The sequence below is a fragment of the Erinaceus europaeus genome, chromosome 13, assembly GCF_950295315.1.
Source record: "Erinaceus europaeus chromosome 13, mEriEur2.1, whole genome shotgun sequence".
Classification (NCBI taxonomy): domain Eukaryota; kingdom Metazoa; phylum Chordata; class Mammalia; order Eulipotyphla; family Erinaceidae; genus Erinaceus; species Erinaceus europaeus.
In genome coordinates this window covers 75,251,284-75,263,766 of record NC_080174.1, presented here as the reverse complement: position 1 = coordinate 75,263,766, position 12,483 = coordinate 75,251,284, and the positions used below count along the sequence as shown (strand labels likewise).

General features: G+C 40.0%; 1 long non-coding RNA gene across 1 annotated transcript in view; it reads left to right on the top strand.

Moving 5' to 3' along the window:
- Positions 1 to 938: 938 nt before the first annotated feature.
- LOC132542554 (uncharacterized) overlaps positions 939 to 12,483 on the top strand; it is a 139,536-nt gene continuing 127,991 nt past the window's right edge. The window contains exon 1 of the long non-coding RNA XR_009553554.1: positions 939 to 989. This is a non-coding gene — a long non-coding RNA (uncharacterized LOC132542554). The remainder of the gene's footprint in view (positions 990 to 12,483) is intronic.

The following is a 12,483-nucleotide window of genomic DNA, read 5'->3' as shown; positions in this document are numbered from 1 at the left end:
ATAATGTAGAGGACTGTGTTTACCTCTTGGGGCTACTTTGATTTTTTTTTTGGTTGTTAGTGACTTAATATTGATTTACAAAATTATATGTCAATAGGGATATAAATTTACTGCTACTTTGATTTTTAACTGACACCAAGTGTTAGAAAGCATTTGGCTCATTTCAGGTTCTCAAACAAATAGAACAAAAGTCTGAACAAGATAGAAACCCTTGTTTTCCTTCTCCTTAAAACAGAGAGAAAACAGTATCTTGTGGAATTGTTGTGGAGAGGAAATGAACAATACATGTAGAGTGTGAAAGCTTAGTAGAGCTTACTTATGACCATTTTTTTAGACTAACTTTTAAGTGATCAATTACATGCTTTCTTTTGAATGTTGCAAAATTAAAATTTCTCCACTTTATTGGGGATTAATTGTTTATAGTATAGTTTATAGTATAGTTCACACATCGGTAGAAACTCTCATCTTCTGCAAGACACACTCTCCTCCAATCTAGGTCCTTTTCCATCAACAGGACAAGGGTCCCAGGACCTCAATGGCTCTCTGTCCCATCTCTTTCCTTTTTTCCCCAGAGTCCTTTGCTTTGCTGCAGTACACCATACCCAGTCCAAGCTGCATTGTATGTTTTCCCTTCCAGCCCTTGCTTTTTAATCTCCATCGTGAATGAAACTACACAGTGTTTGTCCTTTTTCTGGCTTATGTCACTCTGAATGTTGCAAACTTTAAAAACATTCTCAACTTGAAAAAAAACTTCTCGTTATTTCCAGTTGTTTTTTATTGTATTTTAATTGGAGAATGGTTTTTTAAAAATATTTTTATTTCTTGTTAATAGTTTATTACAAGATTATAAAATTACAATGTATAGCTTTGCACCACACCCAACACCAAGCTTTCATATCCCCACCCTCCAACCTTCCAAAGATAACCACCATAGTACTCACAAGTCTTGCAAACTGTTTACTTGCTCCTGTTTTATTTGTACGTTTTGGGTAAGTTTCTGTAAATCAAATTTCTATATTACATGAGTGAAGCTCTCTTTTTTGATCACAGAATAATATTCCATGGAAGATATATATCCCATAATTCATTTAGCCGGTCAGTCTCCTGTTGATGGGCATTTGGGCTGCTTATACACTTTGGCTATTGTGAATAATATAGCTTTGAACATAAGGGTACTTCTAACATATGTCCCTTCTAATTGATGTTTGAGTGTTCACTGGATAAATGCCTAAGAGTAGTATTGCTGGGTCATAAGATAATTCTGTTTTTATTTGCTTAAGGACTGTCCATACAGTCTTCCAAAGGGGCTTGACCAGTTTGCATACCCACCAGCAATGTAGCAGAGTTCCATTTTCTCTGAAACCTCTCCAATATCTGTTATTTCCTGATTTGTTGATGTAAACCATTCTTTCAGGTGTGAGATGGCATCTCAGTGTAGTTTTAATTTGCATTTTTCTAATGTCTTTTTATTTTTATTTATATATTCCCTTTTGTTGCCCTTGTTGCTGTATTGTTATAGTTATTATTGTTATTATTGAAGTCATCGTTGTTGGGTAGGACAGAGAGAAATGGAGAGAGGAGGGGAAGATAGAGAGGGGGAGAGAAAGATAGACACCTGTAGACCTGCTTCACCGCTTGTGAAGTCACTCCCCTACAGGTGAGGTGTCGGGGGCTCCAACCGGGATTTTTATGCCAGTCCTTGCGCTTTGCGCCACCTGCTCTTAACCTGCTGCGCTACTGCCCAACTCCCGCATTTCTCTAATGTTAAGTGGATCATTTCTTCATGTCACTTCCAGTTTTAAGCGAGGTGGCAGATGCACGGGAATGACAGCAGACTGGGAATTACAAGTCAAAGGTTGGTTTGGTTGGTCTGCTTCCTTGCTATGAGGTTATAGGTAGGCCATTTCTTTTTTCTGGGCCTCAGTACTTTATCAATGCAGTGAATAGATTGGACCAGTTTGAATGCTTCTTGCAACTCCCCAGGGTAAATGGTCTGACCCTAAATCGTTTGCCCAAGCCCAGTAAAAATTTTGAGCACTTAAAAAGAAAAAAAAAAAATTGAAGTTCCCCCCCGCCCAACACTTAGCCAAACAGAACCCTATTTTCTATGAGCTCTTTGATGTTTAGGCTGCCTGAAGGAGTCATTTTTTAATTTTTATTTTAAAGGGGGCATTTAAGCAGTTTTTTTCTTAGAAACAGGAAATCAGGTTTTGGCATGAGGGGAAGAAATTTGAACACAGCAAGACTTGGGGGTGGGGGAAGTTGGTTTGTTTTCAGCAGAACTTGAGAGGGTTCTCAAGATTGGCAAGAGGTGGTCCTGGCCACCCTGGTGCAGCCTCCCAAGGGTTGGCCAACTTGAAAAGCTCTGTGAGCATCTGGGGCAGTGACAAGGGGGGATGAATCTGAACATTTTCCCAAGCCTTTGAGGATTTGAATATTTGTTTTCCACCCTCTGTCCTACATCTTATTTCTTTTTGTCCTGGGATTTTTGGCAATCCAAATTGCCAGATACCTTAAATGATCTCTGAGGAAAATATTTCTTCACTAAGGAACCAGCTTTCCTTTCCAGAAAGAGAGATAGAAAAGAAAAATAAAACTAGAGAAACACAACATGAATGTGTGTGGCAGAGAAAAAGAGAAAGAGAATGAGTTTCTATTGCCTCTTTGAAAATCTGGATAAATGCCCAAGAGTGATATTGCTGGATCTCCTTGAAATTCTAACATGAATATATTAGGAAGATATCAACTCATCAGTGGGGGTATTGGAAGAGGTTCCAGGTCTGCTTCTTATCAAATTTGGGACAGGTCAGGTCACCCCTCTGAGCTCCAATTTCCTCATCTACAGGATGGAGAAATGGCACAGTTATGGCAGGATTGGCAAGTCTGACTTTATGCCAGTGTATCCAGGGTCTGTCTGTTTTCTTTCTTTCTTTCTTTCTTTCTTTCTTTCTTTCTTTCTTTCTTTCTTTCTTCCTTCCTTCCTTCCTTCCTTCCTTTCTCTCTCTCTCTCTTTATTCCTTTCCTTTCTTTTCTTTTCCTTTATTTATTTGCCTCCAGAGTTATCACTGGGAATTGCAAGTCAAAGATTGATTTGGTTGGTTTGTTTCCTAGGTAGACCATTTTCCTTTTCTGGGCTTCAATTCTTTGCTAATGCTGTGAATAGACTGGACAAGATCATGAAGCGACATGCACTGTGGGTGCCTGGGTAGAAACTCATGAAACTCTCCTCCCCTTTCCTGACTTACTGTAGCTTCATTAATGAGCAGTGTTTTTATGGCCCGTCTGTTCTGTGTCTCCTCGCAAAGCACCCCTGTGGATGCTGCAGGCACTGGGAGGTGATGTGTTGTGGAAAAGAGTGCTGGGCTAGAAGCCAGATGGCCTAGCTTCTAGTTGCTTATTTTTTAAAAAATTGTAGTTAAAGGTCCACATAATACAAAGTTTACTCTCTTAATTTTGAAGGTGTACAGTTCGACAGTGTTAACTATATTCACATTATTATGTAACAGATCTCTATAACTTTTTCACCTTGCAAAACTGAAACTCTATATGCCCTGAACAACTTTCCATTCTCCCTGCCTCCCAGCCCCCTAGTCTATTTTCTGTTTCCATGATTTTGACTACTTTTGATATCTGGGGCGTGAAAGTGAAAGCATACAATATTTGTTTTTTAGTGACTGGCTTAATTCATTCAACATGTTCTCAAGTTCCTTCCATGTCATAGCATGTAACAGAAGTTTCTTTTCTCTTTTTAATACTGAATAATATTCCATTATATGGATATGATATATTTAACCTATTCATTCATGGGTTAGAACATCTTGGTTCTACCTCTAGGTTATTGTAGGTAAACATTGTAATGAGAATGGGATTAGCAGATACCTTTTCAAACTTGTGGTTTTAATTCTTTGAATGTATTCCCAGAGGTGGGATTTGGATCATATAATAATTCTCTGTTTATTTTTTTGAAGAACTACCACTGTTTTCCAAAGTAAATCACTCACATTCCCATCAACAATGCAGGAAGATTCCAATTTCTCCGTATCTATGATAACATGTATTTTAACTTTTTGATAACAATAAAAAATAAATATGAGGTGATATCTCATTTTCATTTTGATATCCAGATGACTTAGCTTCTATTATTTTTATTGGTCTACAATGTTGTAAGAGTTTGGGAGTATAATTTCACACCTATATGTGTGTGTACGATTTACTCCACCCAACACCAGAACTGCTGTTCTGTCTCTACCTATCACCTTCAGCTACCTTTCATCCCTTCTGATAATCACCAACTTTTTCACTTATTCTAAGAGTCATTTTGTCTGTGTGTTTGCTTTTGTTATCTATAATTAATTGATTGATTGATTGATTGATTGATAATGCCTCCAAGGTTATCACTGGAGCTTGGTGCTGGTACTATGAATCCACTGCTCCTAGTGGCCTTTCCCAACATTTTATTTTATTTCATAAGAGAGAGAAATTTAGATCGGTGGAGGAGACAAAGAAGAGGAGAGAAAAATAGACACCTGCAGACCTGCTTCACCACCTGTGCAGCTTCCCTCCTGCAGGTGGGGAGTGAGGGCTCAAACCCAGATCCTTGAATGGGTTATTAAAATATTTATTTATTTGAAAGATAGAGGAGAATAAGGGACAAAGAACCACAGCATCACACTGACACATGTGGATACTCATGCTTGAGCATCCAGTGTTTTATCTACTGGAGCACCTCCCAGGCTGCAAAACAAATACTTTTATTAATTTAAAAAAATATTTAATACAAAAGAGGGAGGAGGAGAGAGAGAGGGAGAGGGGGGAGATATAGAGAAAAGAGAAGAGGGAGGAAAGGAGAGAGAGAAAACCTCTCCAGCATATATAATACTGAAGACAAACCTTGGGCTTCCCACATGCTAGTACTCGGTTTTGCCCATTGTATGACTTCCCCAATAGATATTCACTGTCTTACAGTTCTGGAGGTGAGAAATCTCAAGATAAAGGCTTCTTTGGGGTTGGTATGTGTGGGGTGTGGTGGCAGGGGGTGGAGCTTTATGCCATACCTCTTTTTTTTTGAAGTAATTACCTTTTTAAAATTTATATAATTTTTATTTATAAAATGTAAATATTGACAAGATCAAAGGATAAGAGGGATACAATTCCACACAATTCCCACCACCAGAATTCTGTATTCCATAATGGAATACAGAATTCTGATGGTGGGAATGAATGGAATACAGAATTCTGGTGGTGGGAATTGTGTGGAATTGTATCCCTCTTTATTCTTCTGGAAGTATGGACCCAGAGTCATTATCGAGTACAGAAGGTGGAAGGTCTGGCTTCTGTAATTTCTTCCTCACTAAATATGTACATTTACAGGTCGATCCGTACTCCCAGCCTGTCTCTCTCTTTCCCTAGTGGGGCGGGGTTATGCGGAGGCAGCAATCCAGGACACATTGGTGGGGTCCTCTGCCCAGGGAAGTCAGGCTGACATCATGGTAGCATATGAAACCTGGTGGCTGAAAAAGGGTTAAGATATAAAGCCAAGGGAGTCGGGCAGTAGCAAAGCGGGTTAAGCGCACACGGTGCAAAGCACAAGGACCAGCGTAGGATCCCGGTTTGATCCCCTGGCTCCCCACCTGCAGGGGAGTCACTCCACAGGCGGTGAAGCAGGTCTGCAGGTCTCTATCTTTCTCTCCCCCTCTCTGTCTTCCCCTTGTCTCTCCATTTCTCTCCTATCCAACAATGACACCATCAGTAATAACAATAATAACTATAACAGTAAAACAACAAGGGCAACAAAAGGGAAAATAAATAAATAAATATTAAACAAATACATAAAGCCAAAAAATGTTGACTAATTATGAACCTAAAAGCATGAATATTACTGATGAAGATTTGGGGTCTTAATTTTGGAAAAAGTTAGTATGTCTATTTTAGGTATATTCCAAGGTCCCCTTAACTTTAGTAGTTTTTGCCTGACGCTGCCATTATGCAGGTGGACTCAAGTTGTTGTCTGGGGAGATAGTGTCATAGTTGGAAAAAGGACAAGAAAGCTGAATCAGAGAAGAGAGTAGCTCCCAAATATAGGTAAAGTATATAAATATTTTTAATTTTTTAAAAAATATTATTAATTTTTAAACCCATGGATTTGATCTGGGACCCATATTCATCACAGGATCCTATGTAACCTCTGCCTCCCTGTTTGTCTGAGCTCACATTCTGTAGTCATAGGTAGGAACATTCCAGGCTGCATTAATTTCAGGACCCATCTTTATCTGGTGGTAGGTAGAGTATGCTGTCCAACCTCCCTTTGGAGAATGGAACATTCCCTACCATTGTTGATCCACACTGAGGTCAAGGCCATGTAGGAGCCCACAGAGGGGTCCATTATGTTATTCCTGATGTGGAGATGACCAGTTACAGTGATGAGAGGGATCCGTTAGAGGTCTAGGGCAATCATGTCTGTGTGGGAATTCCAGGACTCCTTGACTAGGCCCCTAGGTGATGAAGTGGCCTGGTAGTGGCTAAAAAGTCAGCATTAAAGTCTGTGTGACAACTTTTTTCATACCTTATGAGGCCTTAATGGAAACATTTGATGTTCTGTGCTTATAGATACACTGCCCCCATCCCTACTTTCATGTTTGCATATCATTTATGTTCTCCCTGTGTGGGTGATTGTGCCCAAGTTTTTTCTTTTCATAAGGACACACTGAATATTCTATTAAGCCTACTCTAATGATTCATTTCAACAACCATAAAGATTATTTCTATATAAGATTATATTCTAGGCACTAGGAGTTTGGATTTCCACATATTTTTTGAGGAACATAATTCAAGTCACTATATCAGACCTCTTCTAGTTCACACAAAGTTAATCAGAACCACCTAGGTGCTCAAAAGTTACAGGGTGATGGTGGCTAGGAACACAGAGAATGAGGACCCCAACCAGGAAGTCATATTCATTCAAATCTTCTCAGAGGAAGGCAGAGTAAAGGAAATCTCCATGCCAGGAAAATACTTGGATCTAGGAATGACAGTAAGATCCTGACAAGGTAAACATGGTTGGAAGAGGGGTCTAGGAGACAGTTTACCTGGTAGAGCTCATAGTTTACTGTGTGCAAGGACCTGGGCTCTAGCTCCTGGCCACCCTATGGAAGTACCATATCAAGGTAAAGACTAAGAAGCCGTGGGGTGATACTGTAGTGTCTCTGTTCTCCTCTTTTCTGTTTTTCACTCTATTAAGAAGAAAGAAAGAAAAGAAGTCTTTTGAGGAGGGGTGGAATCATGGAAGTGTGTGACAAAAAGAAAAAAAAGAGAAAGAGAGAAAGAAAGAAAGGAGGAAAGAAGGAAAGAAGTGGAAAAGGGAAATAGAAATGCTAAGAGAACCGGCTACTCTCTGTGTTGGTGCCTGTGGGTAGTTTGTCTGATTTAAAGGTACACCCTGGGTTATAGCAGTGAGCACTTTGTTAGCCAGTATCAACCCTTCAGGAACAAAACCATGATTAATTCCTAGGATGAGACAAATTCCCAACTTTTGCTTACAGGTGAATGCAGTGTGGGAACTGGCTACAGATTATATGTTATTGAGTTTAGGGTAGAATGAGAAACATAGAGCTTATCTGGAGACTTGGACTTTATTATGATGCAGAACCTTTGAATTTTCCAGAGTTATTCACTTCTTCTGGTTCCAAAGGCCACCAAAATACTGGAGGTAAATCTTCATCTGATATTTTGGAGTCAGTGGACTACCCCACGATAATATGCTGCCTTATTTAACTCTGTGGCTTTCAAATGTGTATGGATGTTGTCATGTGCCATACAGATTTCCTCAAAGCAATGAGTGATTTTTCTCTGTTAGCACCTGAAACTGCTTCTGGTCTTGAAAGCTATGCCTTCTTTTCTGGGTAGCCTGGTTCCAATGGCTGCTCCATGGAGAAAGCCTTTTGGTGTGCTGCAGAGTGAATAAGGGACTCTGACTTCCAGCATTCGAGACAGTGGGGAGTGGGAGTGGAGGAGTGGTGTCAGCTGTAGCCTTTGTAGCTGTCTAACTTTTCCTTCTCCCTCATCTTGCATCCTTCATCTCCTTCCCACAGCTGGAGTTCTGATAAGCTTCCTGCATGCTAATTTCAATCTGAAATCCCACTTCCAGGGGAATTCAACCTGCTGCATAATTTCTTCCAGAGACAGAAGACCTGAACTTGAAAATGAACATTCAAACTCCACAGAGAAAGATCCTGGGGAAAAACAAAAAGGAATGGCTGTAACCGGCATGTGGTTGTAGTCAGGATAAGTTCTCTCATAAATTAAATAGGGAATGGATGGTTCCAAGCTCCCTATGTCAAAGACACATGACTAGAGAACATCCTTTTGGCTGTGATTCAAAATCATGAGGATGCAGAAGGTACAACATTATAGTAGGGGAAAGTCCATGTATTCATTTAAAAGTTATTTTCTTAATCAGGGAAGTTTCTTTCACCAGAAAACATGCACAGAGTTGTTAAAACTGACAGGTGTCAAAAGCATAGCTTATAGTGGTGCTTTCTGCCTAGCCATGGCCATGCATGAAGAGGTGGGCGTTCTTGGTCTTGATTCTGTGTAAATTCATCCCATCTGGTGTGAGCTTCTCAGCACTTGGCCAGAATCACTTTCTAAAAAAGAGAGAGAGAGAGAGAATTTAAGAAGGATATTTGCAAAGTCAGCAAGTAAATATTCCAGCTGTTTAGAAGATGTTTTGGCAGAGCTAGGGGATGGAGCAATAATAACTGATTGGGGGAGAGGATATGACTAGAAAGTTTCCACTTGTAGAGTTGGGCAAAGAGACTTGTGCTAATATTTATTTACATCAAGATGAGATGGGTCTTAACCACCCTTTACCTTAAATGCAAATACATGCTTAGGCACACAGGCCTATGTGCTCAGATGCATGGGAAACCAGCAATATTTCTAGGTGTCCATAGATTGATGCATCAGATATACCTCTTCCTTAAGAAGCCTAGTGTCCAGTGGGGAGAGACTAAAGGGAACAGACTATTAAAACACACATATTATCTTGTTTTCATCTGTTGCTTACTTCATGCCAGAAATTTTTCAAAATACTCCACACCTCTGACAATATTGTGGGTGGCTGAATGCCTGTTATCTTTTAGTAAGTCAGATATCATGTTTGCACAGAGAAAACTGATTGGGCTAGGGAGATAGCATAATGGTTATGCAAAATGACTTTTTTTAATTTATAAAAAGGAAACACTGACAAAATCTATAGGATAAGTGGGGTATAACTCCACACAGTTCCCACCACTGGAACTTTGTATCCCATACCCTCTCCTGATAGCTTTCAAATTCTTTATTCTTCTGGGAGTATGGACCCATTGTCATTATGGGGTGCAGAAGGTGGAAGGTCTGGCTTCTGTAACTGCTTCCTCGCTGAGTGTGGACATTGACAGGTTGATCCATACTCTCAGTCTGTTTCTTTTCCTAGTGGGGTGAGGCTCTGGGGAAGTGGGGCTCTAGGGCACATTGGTGATGATGTTTCACATTCATGTTTCTGAAGTAATGTTTCACTTCAGACTGTGTCCAGAGACATCAGAAGTGGAATGTCGACCCACTCAGCCTCATTACTCAGATGAGACCTTTCCTTTCATAGAATTATCTAATTCCATTTTGGGTGGTTCACTTCCTAGCAAAGTCCCAAAACCTAGATACAGACCAGATCCCATGAGATAGGGCATATGTTCACATGTATCCATAAGTTAGGGCAAAATATATACCTGAAAGCAAAAGTACCCTATAGTTTTCAGTGAACAATATATGCAGCAAGCAAGAAGAAAGACCTAAAAAGACACCATAAAATTCCTAATGAAATAGTGTCTACTCAGACTTAGATACCCTCCTCACCTACTTCCTATTAAACTTCCCTTACTCACTCCAAAGCTAACCTCATCAAAGTAAAGGCTACAAAAGCTGAATAAAGGCAAGACACTGGCATACTTTAATGATGACTTAGTCACCATCAGGCAACCCCATCAGCTGGGGCCCTATTCAGGGAGTCCTGAGATTCCCACACAGACACGATGGGTCTAGACCTCGAATAGATCCTTCTCTCCATTGTTACTGGTCATCTCTATCAGGAACAACACAATAGACCCCATTTTGGGCCTCCATAGGACCTGGCCCTCTATGTGCATCAACAATGGTGGAGAATGTTTCATCCTCCAAAGGGAGGCTGAACAATATATTCTATGTTCCATCTGAATAAGACAGGTTCTGAAATTGGGGCATCTTGGAACATTCCTACTCATGATCACAGAATGTGAGCTCAGATCTACAGGGATGCAAAGGTCACATAGGCTCCTAAGATGAATATGGGCCCCAGATCAGATTAAACCTTGTTCGGTTCTCCCCCTCCTCTCTGGTAAATCTTCTAATCCTTAAGTCCATGGGGGCACTGTGGCAGAAGCATGGCGTTCTCGAATGGCTTCATATGCCAGTAGGGGGAGCTCCAAGACTTCTTACCAAGATTGATGTGTTAGCATCTATGATACACCAAGGAAGAAACAGATCAATTCAGGTTGTAGGAAGGGAACTGGATTCAATTATTTTTTCTTTTTCTCTCACAGATACAGAGTGGCTCATATGCCACCATTCTCGTTTTGCCATAAGTTTAATGGGTTTTCCAGGAAAATTAGATAATCATTTTCCTTCTAATAGATTGACAGCTTCTTTACCTCTTTTGCCTCTACTAGTACCTAAACTTTTCTCTCAAGATACCATCCCCTCTGCTCCTACAATCTTCACTGATGGTGGAAAAAAGGAGCTGCTGCTTTATATATTATCCAGACAAGCAATATCACAAATATCTCTTTACTGAGCTTCCTGATAATTCCCCTCAGTACAAAGAACTTTATGCTGTTTTCTTTGCATTAAAAGTTGTACCAGAATCCTTCAAGCTTTTTTATGACAGTGTGTATACTGTTAACTTACTTCCATGGCTTGCTTGTTCTTATGTGAGAATTGATGACAACCCACTTTCTCCTCTCTTAATTCAGATTGCCTCTATGCTCTTTTCTTGGACCCAACCACTGTATGTTCAACACCTTCATTCTCATGACCCTCTTCCTGGTCCCCTTTCCAAAGGGAATGCTGCAGCTGACCACCTCACCTCCACAGGAATTCTCCTACCCTCTGTCTCTAACTCTGCTGACTTTCATTTCCTAACCCATGTTAATCTTAAAGGCCTTCAAGCTCAATTTCCTGATATTCCTCTGGCACAGTTGAAATGTATTCTTGCTACATGCTCCTCCTATGGAGGTCGAATCAAGACATCTGCTGTTCAAACTCTTGGGGTTAATCCCTGAGGCTTAAAAATCCAAAGCTCTTTGGCAAATTGATGTCACCCACTTACCCAACTTTGGTAAACAAAAATATGTGATTGTCTCAATTGATACCTTCTCTAAGTTTATGTGGGCTACAGCTCATATGGGAGAAAACGCAAAAAAGCTTATAAGACATATGCTCTCCTGTTTTGCTATAATGGGCATTACTCTTCAACTTAAAATGGACAGTGGACCTGCTTTTACCAGCAAACAATTTAAAGATTTTTGTTCCCTCTGGAACATTACTCATACTACAGGCATTCCCTATAGTCCACAGGGACAAGGCATTGTCAAGAGGACCCATCAAACCCTTAAGGCACAATAAATAAAGAAAAAGGGGGAATATGTCCTGCCAATATCCAGCTGGCAAAAGCCTTAACTACATTAAATCTTTTTAATATTTACAAAAATTCGAACCAACCTCTTATCATTCCTCATTGGCAAACACCATTCACCCTCCCAGCTATTAAGGTCAAATGGAAAGACCCACTCAATAACATTTGGAAAGGGCCTGACCCCCTATTGACCATAGGGATGGGTTTTGCATGTGTGTTTCTGCAGAATTACTCAAAACCTGTCTGGTTTCCTGCCCACCATGTCTGGCAATACCTGCATGATGGCACTGCTATCCCTGAGGAATAAGAAACACTGCAAAAGGACTGACTGCAGGACACACCCCAGGACCCATAATACGACATGGTGGAATCTGAAAAATCTGATTCACAGAGCCCTCCCCCCCTCCACTTCTCTGAATATCTTATTCTATGACCAGTTGTGTCTTGTGAGTGAGTGAGTTGAATGACCAAAAAAACTTTTTTTTTGAGTGAGTTCAATGACCAAAAATTTTTTGTACAACCCATTTTGCTCAGAGTACTCTGAAACTTAATTGACTTTATATAAAAATGTTGGATGCAGCCATGGTTTTTGGAGATGTCCAGAAACAGTCCAAAAAAATTTGTTTTCCTCATCTTCTGATTTTTTTAAAGTCTTGGTATAAATGTGAAACGTTTAGTCTTAAATTGTGTGAGTAAAGATGGTTCAACTAAGACAGTCCAGATCTAAATTTGTGTTTGAAATGATATGTCTTCATAACAAAAGTTTTTCTCCTCCTGTGTGT